Below are 19,999 nucleotides of genomic sequence, written 5' to 3'. Positions count from 1 at the left end.
CGGAAAACTCGAATTCAACAAGGATTTGAGCCTAAGAACTTCAAATTTCATCAAAACACGCTTTCGATAAAAAACCTAACCAAAACACGTCCGAATGACCTGAAATTTTGCACACACGTCCCAAATGGCATGACGGAGCTATTGCAACTTCCGGAATTCCATTCCGACCCTCGGATCAAGAACTCACTATCGGACCGGAAACTTCAAAAATTCCAACTTCGGCATTTCAAGCCTAAATTAGCTAGGAACCTCCAAAATACATTCCGAACACGCACCCAACCCCAAAATTACCTAACGGAGCTAACGGAACCGTCAGATTTCCATTCCGAGGCCGTCTTCACACAGTTCTGACTACGGACCACTTTTCAACACTTAAGCTCTCATTTAGGGACTAAGTGCCCCAAAACTCTCCGAAACTCAACACCGCACGTCCCAGCAAACCAAAATAGCAGAAATGAACTTAGAGAAAGTAATTAATAAGGGATTGGGGCGTGAATTCTAAAAACGACCGGTCGGGTCGTTACAAAATGGGTATCAATAAAAGCAATTATATATGAGCACAAGTTAGATTATCCCTATCTCTAGTTCAAATCCTTTAATGAAATTAATCAATTCTTCAACTAGTTTAATTTCTTGTTAGCTAAGTTTTCCTAGACTAAATTCATCTTTCTCAAGTAAGAACAATGTCAAATAGGCACGAATCAATGTTTGCAACCATTAGTTCTAACTTTAAAGCATAAACAAGGCTAAATAACACTAACACAATCGATAATAAGTATTAATATTAAACACCCATAAGTTTTACTCACTAGGGCTGGATGACAATCCTAGATGAAAATCTGGATACTCATGTTAATAAGATGAAAAGAAGAATAAATTAAAGACATAAAGCTAAAATAAAAGGAAAAAGTAATTGATCATCTCTAATTGTAGCTCAAAGTTTCTCCAAATAGTTAAGAATACCGACCTACTGCTACAATATGAAAAAGTATCCCTAAAAAAGTGATACACGGCTATTTATAGTGCTCCGAAATTTCTGACAAAACTTCCCTTCGGAGGGTTCTGTGGCTGCAATTAAGCTTCTGCGATCCACACTTCGGCTGGGTTGATAATGCTGTGCTTTCAGTAGGAGGAGTTCTGCGGTCGCTTTTTAGCTTCTGCAGCCGCACTTGAATTTCTGGGGGACGCATTTGAGGAGACTGCAGACTTGTTCGATTGCACATTCTCTAATCTTTCAAGCTTTGTCAGTGTGAACCTGTTTTGCGGACCAAATGTGATCGCACATTTTAGTATGCAGACCGTACTTTTGCCATAAATACCTGAAGCTCCAGTTCTTCTTATGCGGTTGCATTTCATCTTCTGCGGCCCGCATTTGCTTTTACGGCCGCAGATGAAATTCTTCGGACCGCACTTTTCTTAGCATTTCTCCTCTTTGCTGACCTTGTTTAGAACATCTAATTTTTGAGTTATTTTCTTCATTGAGCTCACAATCTCCAGCACACCTGATTGTGGTGACACTTAGTTAACTCATTCCATCTCTTTGATTCTTAGGTACTTTAACTTCAGGATAACAAGAGTTCTGGAGATGGTAGTGCAATTACATAGTTAACCAGTCTAGTTAGTTTAACTAACTCTAGTCAGTTAAATTATATATTGATGATGTTAAGTCGTTAACATGTACAATTGTACATTACTTGTATTCCTAGTATCTTCACCCCCTAACTCCTTGAAACATATTGGGCAACTTACCTAAAACAAGAAGATCAGTAATAGATTATTTGTCAAAAAAAATTAATTTGGGAACTCAATAATTTCCTGGAAATCGAAGAAGCAAAATACAGTCTCAAGATGCAACATGAATAAGGTCATGACTACAATTGAATATGAAGAATATATCCCTGAAACAGAGTTATTGGAGGATATACTTAGCTAGATATCAGAGAATGCAGGAAACTGCCATTGGAGATAGTAGCGCTATTATGCAGTTAAACAGTCTAGTTAACTTAACTAACTTAAGCCAGTGTATTTATTTTTGAAGTTAAGATGTCGTTAAGATTTTTCAATGATACACACAATGACTAGATGAAAATCATAACTAATACTCTCACAATTCTGTTGGCGTGGTGGCGTTGCAATAAGTGTGGGTGTGCAAGTAGTGTGCCCAGAATATGTCTAGTTTTCAAGGCATGTAACGACCCGCCTGGTCATTTTTTTCTAGGACCCCGTTCCCCTAAATAAGACTTCACGGGATTGCTTTTACTGATTTATGACTCGCAAGGATGGTTGGTTTGGGATTTGGAAGAGTTTGGGTTGAAATCGGAACACTTGGTTCCTTAAGGTTGGCTTAAAAGGCCAAGTTTGACTTCGGCCAACGTTTTGAGTAAATGATCTCGGAATCAGGATTTGAAGGCTCCAACAGATTCATATGATAATTTGGACTTAGGCATATGTTCGGATCGGGTTTTGGATGACCCGGGAGCGTTTTGGCGCCTAATAGTGAAAGTTGATTCCTTAAGGATTTTGAAGTTCTTTAAATTTGGTTTGGAGCAGGTTTTTGTGATATCGAGGTCCGAATGGAATTCCAAGACCGGAAATAGTTCCGTATTGTCATTTAAGACTTGTATGCAAAATTTGGTGTCAATCCGAGCAATACAAGTACGTTTCGGCACATTGGAGGTAGATAGAAGAACTTGAAGTTCATAAGTTTGATTCAATTGGTTTTAGGGGGTGATTCTTAGATTTAGCGTTGTTTCGGGCATTCCGAGGGTTCGAGCGAGTCCGTTTTATGATTTCAAACTTGTCGGTATGTTCGGGCAGGACCTCGGGGGCCCGGAGTGTCAATCGGACGAGGCCGAGCTAAGTTGGAAATTTGAGAAGGAGCTGAAGCTCCAGTTCTGTCATAATTGCACCTGCGGTTAGCCAGCCGCAGGTGTGAGATCGCAGAAGCGGCTTACCAATCGCAGATGCGGCCGAAGGGGAGGAGCCCAGGTTTGGCAGATGCGGCTCCTCTTCCGCAGAAGCGGTCCCCAGACCACAAATGCCGCCCCAGCTAGCCCGGCCCAGTTTTGCAAAAGCGGACGATCCCTCGCAGAAGCGAGACCGCAGGTATGGAAATCGCTGAAGGCAGTGTCTTCATGTAATACGGGAATGTGTCATTTTTGACACATTTCATTCATTTCTTGGGCGATTTGGGATCTTCCAAAGGGGAGATTTCAGCCTAGCATTGTGAGGTATGTTATTTCTACTTATTGTAAGTTTAATACATAGTTTAGGGGTAGATTACAACATGTAAATTAGTGAAAATATTGGGTTTAGAGTAAAACCTAGGGTTTTGATAAAAACAAGATTTAACCATGAAATTTGTTATGGAATGTAGAAGAAATCATATATTATTGATCCTTAGATTATGGGTAACAACTTTCTTCAATAATTTCTGGAATCCGGGCACGTGGGCCGGGGATGAATTTTAGGAACCTTGCATTTAGGGTTGGGAAATTACTTTAATAGTTAGAATATGAACTCTTGAGCATGTATTGACTAGTTCTTACCCCATTTGAATAGTTTTGGATCGTTCGGCTCCGATTTGAGGGTTTGAGCGCATTCTTGAATTTGGAAGTAAGCTTTGGAGCAAGGTGAGTCTCCTTTCTAACCTCGTAAGAGGGAATTAACCCCTTCGGTGAATTAAATAAATGTATGTGACTATCTATGAGGGCTACGTACGTACGTGGTGACGAGAGTCCGTACATAGCGACTGTAATGCTAATTGTTCGAGTAGATTAGGACCCGTATCATGCCATACTTGCAAATGGTTGCGTCCTTGCTTGCTACTAAGATCACTTAGGACATGCTAGAAATTTGTAAATAAATATAGATGGTTATACTCACTTACTTGAGATCTTGCATGAATTATTTGACTATAATTGATCAATGTGTGCTTACTTGATAATAAATTGCTATTTGTGGATCGGCCTGATCGCCTCAATAGAAACTAGATGCATATATGGCTCGCGCCATTCGACCCTCTGGCAGTGCACAATTTATTATTATGTCGGACCGGGCTGTACGACCTCGGCACAATGTGCGCATGTCATGGAACTTTTTGTGATTTACACTGCTTAAATGATTGGAATGTAACTTACTACATTACATGACTGAAATTGATATATTGTTAAGAAGGAATATCTTATTTCTCCTTGTTCTAGGATTGTCATTATATTCATGCTATCCATGCTTAGCGTAACACTTAAATATTATTATTATTGACCTTAGTAGGTGTCAAGTCGACCCCTCGTCACTACTTCTTCGATGTTAGACTGGATACTTGCTGGGTACATGTTGTTTATGTACCTATACTATGCTTCTGTACTTAACTGACAAGATCTGAGGCAGGTGCATCTAGCTACCCGTCCGGCGCCCGTTCCTGATATACTTAATCAAGATCTCACGATCAGCTGCCTCTTCTGAGTCGTTCAGTAGCATGCCAGAGTCTCTTCTTTTGTTTGTTGTTATTTAGTGTCTATTCTATTCAGGCAGTAGAATAGTGGTATTTTTATATATTCTACTAGTTTCCCTAGTACTTGTGACACTAGTTCCTGGCATACACATCTGTCGACTATTGTTTTTGGTTATTTTTCTAATATCATGAATTGGTTAATTATCGATTGTTTAAAATTTAAGATTAAGTAAATGTTAGGATTGTTTGGTAAAATAAATGAGAACTCATTAGTCGATTAGGGTCACCTTTCCTAACAACGATGTTGGGCGGCATCACGACCTATAATAGAATTTGGGTCGTGACAACATGGTATCAGAGCACTAGGTTAACGTAGGTCTCACAAGTCATGGGCTAACCTAATAGAGTCTTGCGGATCGGTACGGAGACATCTATACTTATCTTTGAGAGGCTATAGGGTGTTAGGAAACTAGTCTTTATTCATCTTCTATCGTGCAGTTGATGGTATAATAAACTTCCTTCTTCTATTCTCTCACAAATGGTGAGGACGCGTACGACAGACGTTCCAAACCCGGGAGGTGCTGCTCCCCCCATTTCTAGAAGCCAAGTAGAGGCCGGGGGAGGGCACCAACCCGAGGTAGGGGACAAGGGCGCCCCAAAGCTACCCAAGTTGCACCACCGGCGGATCCTGCGGCGGATCCTATTATTGAGGAGTAGGGAGAGGTTCCCACAGCAGAGCCTACTCCGACTGACTTTATGATAGCACCGGGCTTCCAGGAGGTCATGGGTAGTATGCTGCGGTTCATAGATTCTATGACTCATGCTGGTTTATTTCCAGGAGACCCATCCATATCTCAGGTGGGAGGGGGAGCACAGACCCCTACTGCTTAGGCTCCTGATCATGCAGCTGCAGTGTATCAGACTCCGGGTACATTACCCACGCATGGGGCACAGCCAGTTGCCGCAGTGGTACCCAAGCCCAGATCGACTGCGGACGGCGATCCGCATAAGTTATTGGACAGGTGGACTAGGCTACATCCTCCTATCTTCAGAGGCGAGCGTCATGAGGATGCCCAGGATTTCATTGATAGGTGCAGGGACAGACTGCACAACATGAGGATATTGGAGTCTCATGGGGTTGACTTCACTACTTTCCAGTTGGAGGGCAGGGCCCATAGATGGTGGCAATCTTATGTTCTTGGCAGGCTAGCGGGTTATCCTCCCATTAATTGGGGTCAGTTCACAGAGCTTTTCTTGGATAGGTATATTCCACCCTCTGAGAGGGAAGAGTTGCGGTATCAGTTTGAGCAGCTTGAGCAGGGTCAGATATTAGTGACCGACTGTGAGGCGAGGTTTTCTGAGTTGTCCTGCCATGCACTGATGATACTTCCTACTGACGTAGAGAGAGTGCGGAGGTTTGTTGCAGGGTTGCATTCTGGTATTAGGGCCAACATGGCCCGATAGGTTGAGATGGGGACTTCTTATCAGCTGGTAATGGAGATTGCTCGGAGGATTAAGGGCTACCGACTGAGAGGTAGAGAGCAGATGCAGCAGGACAAGAGGGATCAATTCTCTAGAGAGTTTATATGTACCTTGGCTAGGGGAAGAGGTCAGTTTTTGAGGGGTCAGCCCAGTAGGACCCTATATTCAGCAGCACCACCTCCTCGAGGTGCTCCAGCGCGCCCCTATTTCAGCGCCATACCAGAGAGTTCTTTCCGCCCGCCAGCTATCCAGGGTTCTTCCAGTGGGTATTCAAGTCCCCAGGGTTCTTCTAGCTCCTACTTCAGTGCTATACCGGAGAGTTCATACCGCCCACCGGCTATTCGGGCTTTTTTAGTGGGTCTACAAGCCACCAGGGTCATACATCAGGGCAGCACGTCACCGCACCGAGGGGTTGTTTCAAGTGTGGATATCTCGGTCATATGAGCAGATATTGGGAAAAGGTAGTACAGCAGGGTTAAAATCCCATGATTGTAGCATCGGTTGTCCATCCACCCAGAGACGGAGGGCAGACCAGTAGGGGCCATCCTAGAGGTGGAGGCCAGGCAGGGAGAGATTAGCCAGCTACTGCTTAGTCAGGTGGAGGCAAGGCAGCCGGCGCTTTAGCCAGATTCTATGCTTTTTCGGCCAGACCAGATGCATTGGCATCAGATGCCGTTACCACATGTATTATTTCCGTCTGTGGTAGTGATGCTTCAGTGCTATTTGATCCAGGGTCTACCTATTCATATGTATCATCTCTGTTTGCTCCTTTTCTGGATATTCCTCGTGAGTCCTTCGGGTACTCCTGTTCATGTGTCCACTCCTATGGGCGATTCTGTGGTTGTGGATGGGATCTATCGGTCCTGTATGGTCACCTTCTGTGGTTTTGAGACTAGAGTAGACCTCTTATTGGTTGATATGACCGACTTTGAGATCATCCTGGGCATGGATTGGTTATCCCCATACCATGCCGTCCTAGATTGCCATGCCAATATTGTCACTTTAGCAATGCTAGAGTTGCCGAGGTTGGAGTGGAAGAGTTCCTCAGTTAGTACGTCTAGTCGGGTTATTTCTTTTTTGAAGGCTCGACATATGATTGAGAAGGGTTGTTTGGCTTACCTAGATTATGTTCGGGACACCACCGCAGAGTCTCCGACGATTAATTCAGTTCCAGTAGTCCGAGAGTTTGCCCATGTGTTCCCTTCTGACCTTCCTGGCATGCCACCGGATCGTGATATCAATTTATGTATTGATTTGGCTCCAGGTACCCAGCCTATATCTATCCCACCGTACCGTATAGCTCTGAAAGAGTTTAAGGAGAAGCTTGAGGAGTTGTTAGCAAAGGGGTTTGTGAGGCCGAGTGTGTCACCTTGGGGTGCACCAGTGTTGTTTGTGAAGAAGAAGGATGGGACTATGCGGATGTGCATTAATTACCACCAGTTGAACAAGGCTACCATGAAGAACAAGTGCCCGTTGCCGTGATTGATGATTTGTTCGACCAGTTATAGGGTGCTAGGGTGTTCTCTGAGATCGACTTGAGATCAGGTTATCATCAGCTGAAGATTCGGGACTCAGATGCTCCAAAGACTGCTTTCCGTACTAGATATGGCCATTATGAGTTTCTGGTGATGTCCTTCGGCTTGACTAATGCCCCAGCGACGTTTATGGACTGGATGAACAGGGTGTTCAGGCCTTATATTGATTCCTTTGTTATTGTCTTCATTGTAGACATCTTGATATACTCACGTAGCCCAGGGGAGCACAAGAGTAGTGCTTCATACTTTGCGAGAGCAGAAGCTATATGCTAAGTTTTCCATGTGTGAGTTTTGGCTAGAGTCAGTAGCATTCTTGGGGCATATTGTATCAGGAGAGGGTATTAAGGTGGATCCCTAGAAGATTGAGGTAGTTTAGAGTTGGCCACGTCCTACTTCAGTGACTGAGATCAGGAGTTTCCTAGGGCTAGCAGGTTACTACCGTCGATTTGTGCAGGGGTTTTCATCCATTGCATCACCTCTGACTAGATTGACCCAGCAGGGTGCTCCTTACTGTTGGTCCGATATTGTGAGGCGAGCTTTCAGAAGCTCAAGACAGCCTTGACTACAGTACCGGTTCTAGTGTTGCCTTCTAGTTTAGGGATGTATACGGTATATTGTGACGCTTCACGCGTTAGCTTGGGATGTGTATTGATGCAGGAAGGGCGAGTTATTGCATATGCTTCATGTCAGCTAAAGATTCATGAGAAGAATTACCCTGTGCATTACCTAGAGTTAGCAGCGATTGTTCATGCTCTTAAGATATGGAGGCATTATTTGTATGGGTTGTCATGTAAGGTTTATACTGATCATCGCAGCTTACAATATTTGTCAACCAGAGGGATCTCAATTTGAGGCAGCGTAGATGGCTTGAGTTACTGAAGGATTATGACATCACCATTCTTTATCATCCGGGCAAGGCAAATGTGGTCGCGGATGCCTTAAGCAGGAAGGCAGAGAGTATGGGTAGCTTGGCATACATTTCAGTGGAGGAGAGGCCACTAGCTTTGGACGTTCATTCCTTGGCTAACAGACTTGTGAGGTTGGAAATTTTAGAGCCCAGCCGAGTCCTTCTGTGTGTTATTGCTCGGCAGTTCAATGATCCGCATTTGGTAGTTCTCAGAGAGACAGTGCTATAGGGTTGTGCCAAGGAGGTTTCTATTGGCGAGGATGGGGTTCTTCGACTCCAGGGTCGCCTGTGTGTTCCTAATGTCGATGGCTTGAGGGAGAGGATTCTAGAGGAGGCACACAGTTCACGGTATTCTATTCATCCAGGTGCTATGAAGATGTATCGTGACCTGAGGCAGCATTATTGGTGGCGGCGGATGAATAAAGATATAGTTGAGTATGTGGCTAGGTGCTTGAATTGCCAGTAGGTTAAGTATGAGCACCAGAGGCCAGGTGGCCTACTTCAGCAGATGCCTATACCTGAGTGGCAGTGAGAGCGCATTACTATGGACTTCGTAGTTGGGTTGCCGCGGACATTGCGGAAGTTTGATGCAGTATGGGTCATTGTCGACAGGTTGACCAATTCGGCACACTTTATTCCGGTTGTGACTACTTATACTTCAGAGAGGTTGGCTAAGATCTACATTCAGGAGATAGTTAGGTTGCACGGTGTGCCTGTTTCCATCATATCAGATAAAGGCCCTCAGTTCACTTCCCATTTCTGGAGAGCCGTATAGAGCGAGTTAGGGACTCGTGTAGAGCTCAGTACAACATTTCACCCGCAAACCGACGGGCAGTCAGAGTGGACAGTTCAGATTCTAGAGGAATTTCTTAGAGAATGTGTGATTGACTTTGAGGGTAGTGGGATCAGTTCTTGCCTTTGGTCGAGTTTGCTTACAACAACAATTATCAGTCTAACATCGAGATGGCTCCATTTGAGGCTTTATATGGTCGGTTATGTCGTTCTCCTATCGGGTGATTTGAGCCTAGCAAGGCTAAGTTGTACGGTACCTACTTGGTGAAAGATGCCTTGGAAAAGGTAAAGTTGATTCAGGAAATACTTCGCACAGCTCAGTCCAGACATAAGAGCTATGCAGATCAGAAGGCACAGGATGTATCATTCATGGTCGGCGAGAAGGTTCTCTTGAAAGTCTCGCCGATGAAGGGTATTATGATATTCGGAAAGAAGGGGAAGTTGAGGCCCAGGTTTATAGGCCCATTTGAGGTGTTGAGGCGAGTTGGGGAGGTTGCTTATGAGCTTGCTTTACCCCCCAGCTTATCGGGGGTTCACCTAGTTTTTCACGTGTCTATGCTTTGGAGGTATCACGCCGACTTGTCTCATGTGTTATAATTCAATACTATTCAGTTAGATGATAGCTTGGGTTATGAGGAGGAGCCAGTTGCCATTGTTGATTAATAGGATCGTCAGTTGAGGTCCAAGAGGATTTCTACGGTAAAGGTCCACCTGAGGGGCCAACCAGTTGAGGAGGCAACCTGGGAGTCCGAGGAGGACATGCGGAGCAGATATCCACACTTATTTAGAACTTCAGGTATGAATCTAAACCCGTTCGAGGATGAACGTTTGTTTAAGAGGTGGAGAATGTAATGACCCGACTATTCTTTTTGCTTTCTAGGACCCCGTTCCCCTAAATAAGACTTCCCGTACGCAGATTTATGACTCGCGGAGATGGTTGGTTCGGGATTTGGAAGAGTTTGGGTTGAAATCGGAACACTTGGTCCCTTAAGGTTGGCTTAAAAGGCCAAGTTTGACTTCGGTCAGTATTTTGAGTAAACGACCTCGGAATCAGGATTTGACGGTTCCAACAGGTTGGTATGATGATTTCGGACTTGGGCGTATGTCCGGATCGGGTATTGGATGACCCTGGGCGTATGTCGGAACGGGATTCCGAGATCGGGAATAGTTCCGTATTGTCATTTAAGACTTGTACGCAAAATTTGGTGTCAATCCGAGCAATATAAGTACGTTTCGGTACATTGGAGGTAGATTGAAGAACTTGAAGTTCATAAGTCTGATTCAATTGGTTTTAGGGGGTGATTCTTAGATTTAGCATTGTTTCGGGCGTTCCGAGGGTTCGAGCGAGTCCATTTAATGATTTCAAAATTGTCGGTATGTTCGGGAAGGGCCTCGGGGGCCCCAAGCGTCAATCGTATGAGGCTTGAGCTAAGTTGGAAATTTGAGAAGGAGCTGAAGCTCGAGTTCTGTCATAACCACACCTGCGGTTGGCCAGCCATTGGTGCGAGACCGCAGAAGCGGCTTACCAATCACAGATGCGGCCGAAGGGGAGGAGCCCAGGTTCCGCAGATGCGGATCCTCTTCCGCAGAAGCGGAACTGCAGAAGCAGTCCCCAGACCGCAGATGCAGCCCCAGCTAGCCCGACCCAGTTCCGCAGAAGTGGACGATTCCTCGCAGAAGCGAGGCCGCAGATGAGGTCCCCTAACCGCAGGTGCGGAAATCGCTGAAGGCAGTGGCCTTCATTTAATATGGGAATGTGTCATTTTTGACACATTTCATTCATTTCTTGGGCGATTTAGGTGCTTCCAAAGGGGAGATTTCAGCCGAGAATTGTGAGGTAAGTTATGTTTACTTAATGTGAGTTTAATACATAGGGTATATTACATCATGTAAATTAGTGAAAATTTTGGGTTTAGAGTAAAACCTAGGGTTTTGATAAAAATAAGATTTAACCACGAAATTTGTTATGGAATGTAGAAGAAATAATATATTATTGATCCTTAGGTTATGGGTAACAACTTTCTTCAAAAAATTTCGGAATCCGGGCACGTAGTCCCGGGGATAAATTTTAGAAACCTTGGGAAATTACTTTAATAGTTAGAATATGAACTCTTGAGCGTGTATTGACTAGTTCTTACCCCATTTAAATAATTTTGGATCGTTCGGTTCCGATTTAAGGGTTTGAGCATATTTTTGAATTTGGAAGTAAGCTTTAGAGCAAGGTGAGTCTCCTTTCTAACATCGTAAGAGAGAATTAACCCCATAGGTGAATTAAATAGATGTATGTGACTATCTGTGGGGGCTACGTACGTACGTGGTGACTAGAGTCCGTATGTAGCGACTATTATGGTAATTGTCCGGATAGTTTATGACCCGTATCATGCCACACTTGCAAATGCTTGCATCCTTGCTTGCTACTAGGATCTTAGGACATGCTAGAAATTTGTAAATAAATATAGACGGTTATACTCACTTACTTGAGAACTTGTATGCATTATTTGACTATAATTGAGCAATGTGTGCTTACTTGATAATAAATTACTATTTGTGGATCAGGCCGATCGCTCGGTAGAAAATAGATGTATCTATGGTTCGCGCCATTCGACCCTCTGACAGTGCACAGTTTATTATTATGTCGGACCGGACCGTACGACCTCGGCACAAAGTGTGCATGTTATTTATTTGAAACTTTTCGTGATTTACACTGCTTAAATGCTTGGAATGTAACTTGCTACATGACATGACTAAAATTGATATATTGTTAAGAAGGAATATCTTATTTCTCCTTGTTCTGGGACTGTCATTATATTCATGCTATCCATGCTTAGCATAACACTTAAATATTATTATTATTGACCTTAGTAGCTGTCAAGTGGACCCCCTGTCACTATTTCTTCGAGGTTAGACTTGATACTTGATGGGTACATGTTTTTTATGTACTCATACTACGCTTCTGTACTTAACTAACAGGATCTAAGGTAGGTGCATCTAGCTACCCGTCCGACGCGCGTTCCTGATACTTGATCGAGATCTCATGGTGAGCTGCCCCTTCTGAGTCGTTCAGCGGCATGCCGAAGTCTCTTCTTTTGTTTGTTGTTATTTACTGTCTATTCTATTTTAGGCAGTAGGATAGTGGTATTTTTGTATATTCTTCTAGTTTTCCTATTACTTGTGACACTAGTTCTTGGAACACACTTTTGTAGACTATTATTTTGGGTTGTATTTCTAATATCATGAATTTGTTAATTATCGATTGTTTAAAATTTAAGATTAAGTAAATGTTTGGATTGTTTGGTAAAATAAATGAGAACTCACTAGTAGATTAGTGTCGGCTTGCCTAACAATGGTGTTGGGTCCATCACAACCTATAATGAAATTTGGATCGTGACAAGGCACATGGTCATAGATGGAGGAACTCCACATTATGGAATTTGGCACATGATTTGCATAGGAAATTGTTGGACAACCTCGAACTTGAAATTTGAATATGTTTGGGACGCACAATCGGGCGTTTGAGGCGTAACTCTCACAAAACTAAGCTTCACACATAAGCCTCAAAGCATCTTTATTACGTTGGGGGGGGGGATTTTTATGATCATATAACTATGACTTCTGGGGGGGTCGGGGGGGGGGAGCGTAATTTTTATGATCATATAACTATGATATTTTCCCACCAAAGTCATATAACTTTTTTTTTTCTCACATAAGAATCATAAAAGTATTACTAACTCACATGAAAATCATAGTCCGAAAAATATAATTTTCAGTAGTATTTTCTTATCTCATAAATTTTTATTTTTTGTTTTCAGTCTAATAAGTAATAATTCAATAAAAATAGGAATGACCCAATTCTATCTTTTATTTTATTTTCAAGTTTTTCATTCAAATTGATAGCATTTTTGTTTCAAGTGCTCTCTAGTTAATTATACCTTTTGTTTTTCTTCTTTTTTTGTCAGAATCTCATTCTAAACTAAGTTTTCTAGAGGAGAAGAATTCACTTTTAGTATTATTTTAATTTATGTATATAGGTATTGGGTAGGTTGGGTTGAGTCATTCCTATTTTAAGGAAAAATACAAAATTAGCCGGCACCGATACTAATTGTATACTCTAGCAAAGAATAAATAAAATATCTATTCTANTCTTTGACACGAAACTCTTCGTATTCCGAGCAAAGAGGGCAGCTGTGTAACACGTTGATTTTTGACCCTATATGAATTACTCCTGCTAGAATACCTAAAAGAAATAGTATTTTTTCTTTTAATTATTTGCCATTTTGAGAATTTTTGTGGAATTTCTCTTAATTATTTGCATTTTCTGTGCATTTTATTTAATTCATGAAAAATACAAAAATACATTGCATCTGCATTTAGGATTTAGCTTTGCATTTCAGATTAATTAGTAAATTAGTTATTTTGTAAAAATGAAAAAATTACAAAAAATAGCTCATTTTTGGCATTTTAACTCTTTAATTTTGAATTGTATAGTTCTTCTTTAAATTTAGGACTTAATCAATTATTGTAAATATTATTTGAGTATTTAGTATAATTTGGTAGGTTAACTTAATTTTTTAGAGTCCTCCCTTCCTAATTTCAATCTAAAAGTTCCATTAGATTTTAATCCTTCCTTCAAAAAATTACTTGACTTAGGCTATCTCCAACCCTTCCTCCAATTTTTCCTTTAAAATGGAGTGAACTCCAAAATGGAGTAAAGTTACTCCAACTTTCACGACCCAAAAATCCACTAAGGGTCGTGATGGCGCCGGACACTACCGTCAGGCAAGCCAACACCAAATAACTAATAATTTTTCATTTTAATATTTTCAAAATCATTTCTTCTAATCATTAAACAATGAATAATAAACTTCTGTCACGACCCTAAATTCCGACCCGGTCGTGATGGCGCCTCTCGTGAAGACAAGGCCAGCCAACTACACCTAATTCATCTTTTAAAGCAGTTAACCAACACAAAATAGTCTAAACATGATTTTTAAATACCGAATAGCGGAAATATCAAGATAGTGCGGAAAATCCAACCCGACACAGCCCTAACCGGGATGTCACAAGTCAAGAGCATCTACGAGTCTCAGTACAGTATACTAAAGTCATAAACTACTACAAATGTTTGTCAGAAACAGAAATGATAGAAGAGTAGAGACACGGGGCTACGGACGTCAACAGCTACCTCGTAGTCTCCGAATAAGCCCCCTGGAACTGGAGGAATCAACACTCCGGAGCGGAACCAGCTACGCCTGAATCTGCACACAGGGTGCAGGGAGAAAAGTGAGTACTCCAACTCAGTGAGTAATGAAAATAAATAATGGCTGAAAGCAAGAAAACACGAAAAGCATATGGCAATCTATAATGAAGCAGTAAAATCATTTAACATCAGGAAAACTAGTAAGAATCAGGAAAAACGCTCTTTAAATCAGTAAACAGGTAATGGACAGATAATTATGATAAGGTAGACAAATAAAAGTTCGCCCCTCGGGCACAGTAACACCACATCCGCCCCTCGGGCAACAACTCACAACAGTAACAGCCCCTCGGGCTCAATCACACATCTCAATGGGTACCCGCGCTCACTGGGGATGTGCAGACTCCTTGTGGGGCCCCTTACGGCCCAAACGCAATAACACGCCATCTCGTGGCATCAAATCTAGGCCCTCGGCCTCATANACAAATTCAATAAATACATCAAAACTAACAATAAAAGTTCAACAGAACTAAAAAATCCAAAACCAAGTTAATACTTATTACAACTAGTTTAGAACCGATTCTATTTGTCTAGTTCAAGGTATATACAAGTCAAGGAGTATTTTGTACAACATCATCATCACCGTCTGATGAACTTTCATCTAAAAGACGGTATCGAGAAGGGTCTTGTGGAGGACGTGAAGAACGACCACGGGGAGGACGGGAGGAACGATCACGGAGAGGACGGAAGGAACACTCACATTCACGTCGAGCCTCTGGCGATGACTCACGAGACCGGGGCAACGAAAAAGTTCCAGTAGATAGGAGAGTTCTGATCTGAGCTTTCATGCCAAGGAATTGAGCATCTCTAACCCTTTCTCTTTCCTTGGCCGCTTCTAGCTCGGATGTGAGCTTTGTCACAGTCTCCCGCATAGCGAAGAGGCTATCCCCATTAAGTTGCTCGCCTTGCGAGGAAGTCCCTATTCCTTGCATTCTGCACTTATAACGATGGAACGTTTCAGTAGGAAGCCCGTATACCTTCCCTCATTTTGGACCGCCAGCAGACTCCATCCATATTCTTTCAGCATCCTCGTCCAAAGGTTGGGTGGGCTCGCCCGATTCACCAGCTGGCTGAGTGCGGATGAATTCCTCCACGTTAGTTTGGTAGCGACCCTATACGAAAATTTAAATTGAATTAGTATTTCAAAATTTATATAAAAGTAAATTAAAATACTTAAAGAAAAGTGAAAGCTTACTATACAGTCGAGGCCCGGTCCTCGACCCACCTTTCTTGATCAGTCTCTTTCTTCTTTTGTATAGCCGTGAGGTAGAGGATAAGACATAGGCATCTCTGTAGAGGGTGGAAAAGAGGGAGTATTATTAACTACTGTTGATACCCAATTTTTTCCTATGTATTTTATATACAAACTACTTTCAAAATAGCATGTACACGCATATATAAGCATGCCCAAGTGTTTTGGTATTTTTCCTAATTTTTAAAAGATTTTTAAAATCAATTTGTTGTCCATTTTAGCCATACAAAATCAGTAATTATTCCCAAAACTATCAATTTTGGTGAATAATTTATTTTATTCTCATATTTATACCAAATATAGTTAAGGTAATTTTTGTATATTTTTACAAATTTATTTGGTATTTAAATGGTTAAATTGCATACAATTGCAATTTTAGCCTATTCTAAGATTAATAGCATTTTTTATTATAAGATTGGTCCCATTATTTTTAAATAAATATTTATATATTATTAATTAGTTCAGTACTTTTAATTTGCCTTTAAAATCATTTTCACTATTTTTACAAAATAAAAAGGGAAAATTGGCCATTTAACATTTAGCCTCCCCTTATTTCAATTACAGCCTCGTTTGCATTTCAATTATAACCTTAAATTGACCCAATTCTACCCCTATTTGGACCAGCCCAATTCATTTCAACCCGGTCCCCCGACCCAATTTAAAATCCGCCCGTTTCCTATCTTTGATCCAGGCCGTTGATCATTTTGATCAACGGCCATAAATCCCCCTTACCATTTTTAACCCCCAATGACTTACCCTAATCCCTCATTCTCAGCTGGCCCGCCGCCTTTGAATCCCAAACTCTCTCAAACTCTCTCCAAAACTCTTCGAAACCCTAGCGTCCTCCTACCTTATTTCACCGTGTTTTCACCAGAATCCATGGCTTCTCAGGCCATGGACGGTCCGTACTCACCCCTCTCCACCATTGGACCTTGGGTGTTTGAGGTTTTGAAGGCTGACCTCGACGGTTCTCTTTCAGATCTTCTCAGATCTTTGGTTCTATGGCTTCTCCGGCCTTTGCTCCGGCATATTCAAGCCTCAGGAGCCTGATTTCTGACCTCTTCGACTCAAGACCTGATTTTTCCAAGCCTTTCTCATTTCTAGGGTTTCTCCGAAACCCTAAGCTATTCGAGGTTTTTTTTCTCTGTTTATTTTCTTAGATCTATAGTACAATTGTGTTCTACTGGACTTCTAAATTGTTTTTCCCCAAACTTTTCTTTCAGAATTGTTTTCTTCGATTTAGGGTTTCTGAAAGGATTTTCAAAACATCTTTTTGATTCTTTCTGTTCTTTCCTTCATGTGTGTTTGTCTATATTATGCTCGTATATTTTTTTTTTACTACGTGTTTGTTGTTCTTCTGCTTCTTCTTTTTCTACTATACATGTTACTCCTGTGCTCACATGCTAATCCTTGTTATGTTTTCCTTACTCTTCTACTATATGTGTTTACTGTTGAGTTCTTGGATTTTGTTTGCTTTACTAGACTCTGTTTGTGTCCTTGCTAAGCATGTTTCATCTACTGTTGCTTAAGTTTACACCACCTCTCTTTTCTTCTGAACTTGCTTGAGTTCCGACTTTTCTAAAACATGCTCTTTTATGCTCTTAAATCAGCTTTCTTTCTTTGTTGTTTCAAACCTGCCATCGTATCTGTTTTGTTTCTCATAAGGCTCGGAAACAGACCTTTGAGTCTGTTTCAATGGCTTGCATTCTCATCTCTATGTCTAATTTGATTTGAAATCCTAGGATTTGGGGGTTTCTTTGGCAATTTTGATTAGGGTTCTGCTTTGGAACCCCGGACTATCAGACTCACCCTAAGTATTATGAACAAAGCCGGTGATTTTGTACTAGTTTGCTTGCAACTTGGCTTTTCAAGACTAGTGTTTTTACTTATTTGTTTCCCCTGAAACTAGTATGCGTCAATTTTGATTTCAGCTCTTTCCCTATGTGTTTACTTTACAGTTGCTCGATTCCTGTCTCCCTTGCTGCTCATGTTCTGTATATTACTTCTTTTTATGTTTACTGCTTGTTATAAATCCCCCATACCCCCATTCCCTTTTGTGTGCTGAGTTAAAGTTCATGGCCTGGCAGTATCCAAATTACTGCTTAGGTCTGAACATGACCTTCAATAGGTCCTAACTCCCAAATTCAAGCTGACGGGCTGGTCAGGGTGTGCCAGCATCCTAATTGCTGGGCATGACCACTAGTTTGTCCTGGCTTACCCTAATTCCCCCTCGATTGCACTTACACTTATTCTTAGACTTTAAGTTCTGGCCCCCTCCTATGAGCCTTGCCTTGGGGACCTTGAATTCGCTCTGAACTTGGACATTTGAGAGTTAGCCCTTCCACACTGCACTATAATCTGATCCTCCAAATGTAATTGGTGTAAGCACTGCCTGGAGTTCATAAAGCTCCTTGGAACTTTGACACACCCAAAGGATGAGAAAGGCTTTGGAAATCTGATCTTTTGAAGTTGGTTTATTTCATGTTTCAGACTGGGAGTCTGAATTAGGCTCTCCTTGGTTGGAACTTTAATTTCTGATGTAATTTTTTATTTTTCTTGGTTCATTCGGGTTGTAATAATTTGTAAAAACTTATGGGGTGTATAGTGAAAAGGGGAGGGTCACTCATGTTATGCATGTGGGTAGACATCATGCTTTAGGTATTTATTTCTGCAATCACAGCCTGTTTTTCGCTTATGCATCTACATATAGAAATCCTGCCTATAAGTTTATGCATCTGCATGTAGAAATCCTGCCTATAAGTTTATGCATCTGCATATAAAAATCCTGCATATAAGTTGTTTCATTACTGCATTAAAAATCTTACCTATAAGTTATGCATTTCATTAGAAATCATGTCTATAAGTTTCTGCACTTCTGCATATAGAAATCATGATTATAAGTTTTCTGCACTTCTGCATATACACATGTCATCAAGCAAACAATCCATAGGTTAAGGAATAATCAATTGCATTCTAGATACCATGCTCATAGGATTCTTGCACTTGCATAACCGTTTTAAAATCAGTAACGCTTAGAATTCATGCCTATAGGAGCAATTGTTTAAATCTGATTCATCTGCAAGTCTAAAATCAGTACTAATGTTGTTAATAACCGCAGAATTGGTTTATTTCTAAAGTCAGTAATCTTCTTTAAAATCAGTATGTTTGACCTTGTTAGATATCATGCCTATAGGTTTCACCTAGGCAAACCATTAGGTAATCAATTAATTACACCAGTCTTTAATAATTACAACCAGCAGGCAGGCCTAATTCGGACTTCTTATCTGAAAATATGTAATAAATCAGCCACCCCCTTTACGTAAGTTTAATTAAAGACCTAACCAGTACGTATAAGTCATGCTAAACAATTTCTGCTTTGAATGAGGAGGCATATTTGAGCCTTAACTGCTATGTGTTTTCCCCTTAACTGCTCTTATGTGTTTTGTTTGTCGCACTAGATTTTGTCCTTTTAAACTTCAAAAGCCAATATCCCTTACCTCTAGGATTAGTAGTCCCAACTGCCTCCGGGACTGATAGGATTGGGACGGGTAGTAGCATGCAATAAGTAACGAGACCATTCTGCGTTTTAGTACCTTAACGGGGTGGGTAAGGGTAGACATGGATATGATGATCACGCGATAACACCACGTGTATAATTGGTTACCGGGTGTTGCGTGGGTGATCCATGTTATTTATAAGCCTAGGACCCCCCTCCCTCTTTATGTGTTTACTTCTTTCTTTCAGAATTTTTAAAACTGTCAGTTTTCAGTTCTTTTAAACCTCGTCCTTTGCTTTAATCATTTAAAATCTCTTTAAATTTCCAGTACTGTTTTTCTCTCCCAAATTTCCGCCCCATTTCATCCCTCTGTTTGATTACTTGTACCAATTATTCGACCCCCATTTTTCTACACTTGTATATTTTTTAAATAAATTATGAAATCGCCTAGTCCCAAATTTCAGCTCGTTTATTTAACTTTTATACTTCCCCTACTTGCAATCGTTATGTGAGAATTGTCTTGTATGTTTATTTGTTGTTTATATTTAAAGTCACAACTATCAACACCGCCGGTTCTGGTTCCGCCCGAACCAGGTAGACCCCTGCTACTCTACCTTGCAATATTGGATGGAGCGTTTGTTGTGTTCTGGGGCAGCATGATGAAATGGGGAGAAAAGAGCAGGCCATTTATTATCTCAGCAAGAAGTTCACCCCGTATGAGGCCCGGTATTCCTTACTAGAGCGCACCTGTTGTGCTCTGACTTGGGTAGCTCAGGAGTTGAGGCATTATTTCTGTGCTTACACCACGTATCTCATATCAAGAATGGA

This window comes from Nicotiana attenuata, unplaced genomic scaffold (assembly GCF_001879085.1).
Source record: "Nicotiana attenuata strain UT unplaced genomic scaffold, NIATTr2, whole genome shotgun sequence".
Lineage (NCBI taxonomy): Eukaryota > Viridiplantae > Streptophyta > Magnoliopsida > Solanales > Solanaceae > Nicotiana > Nicotiana attenuata.
Note: the sequence above shows the minus strand (reverse complement) of the source record.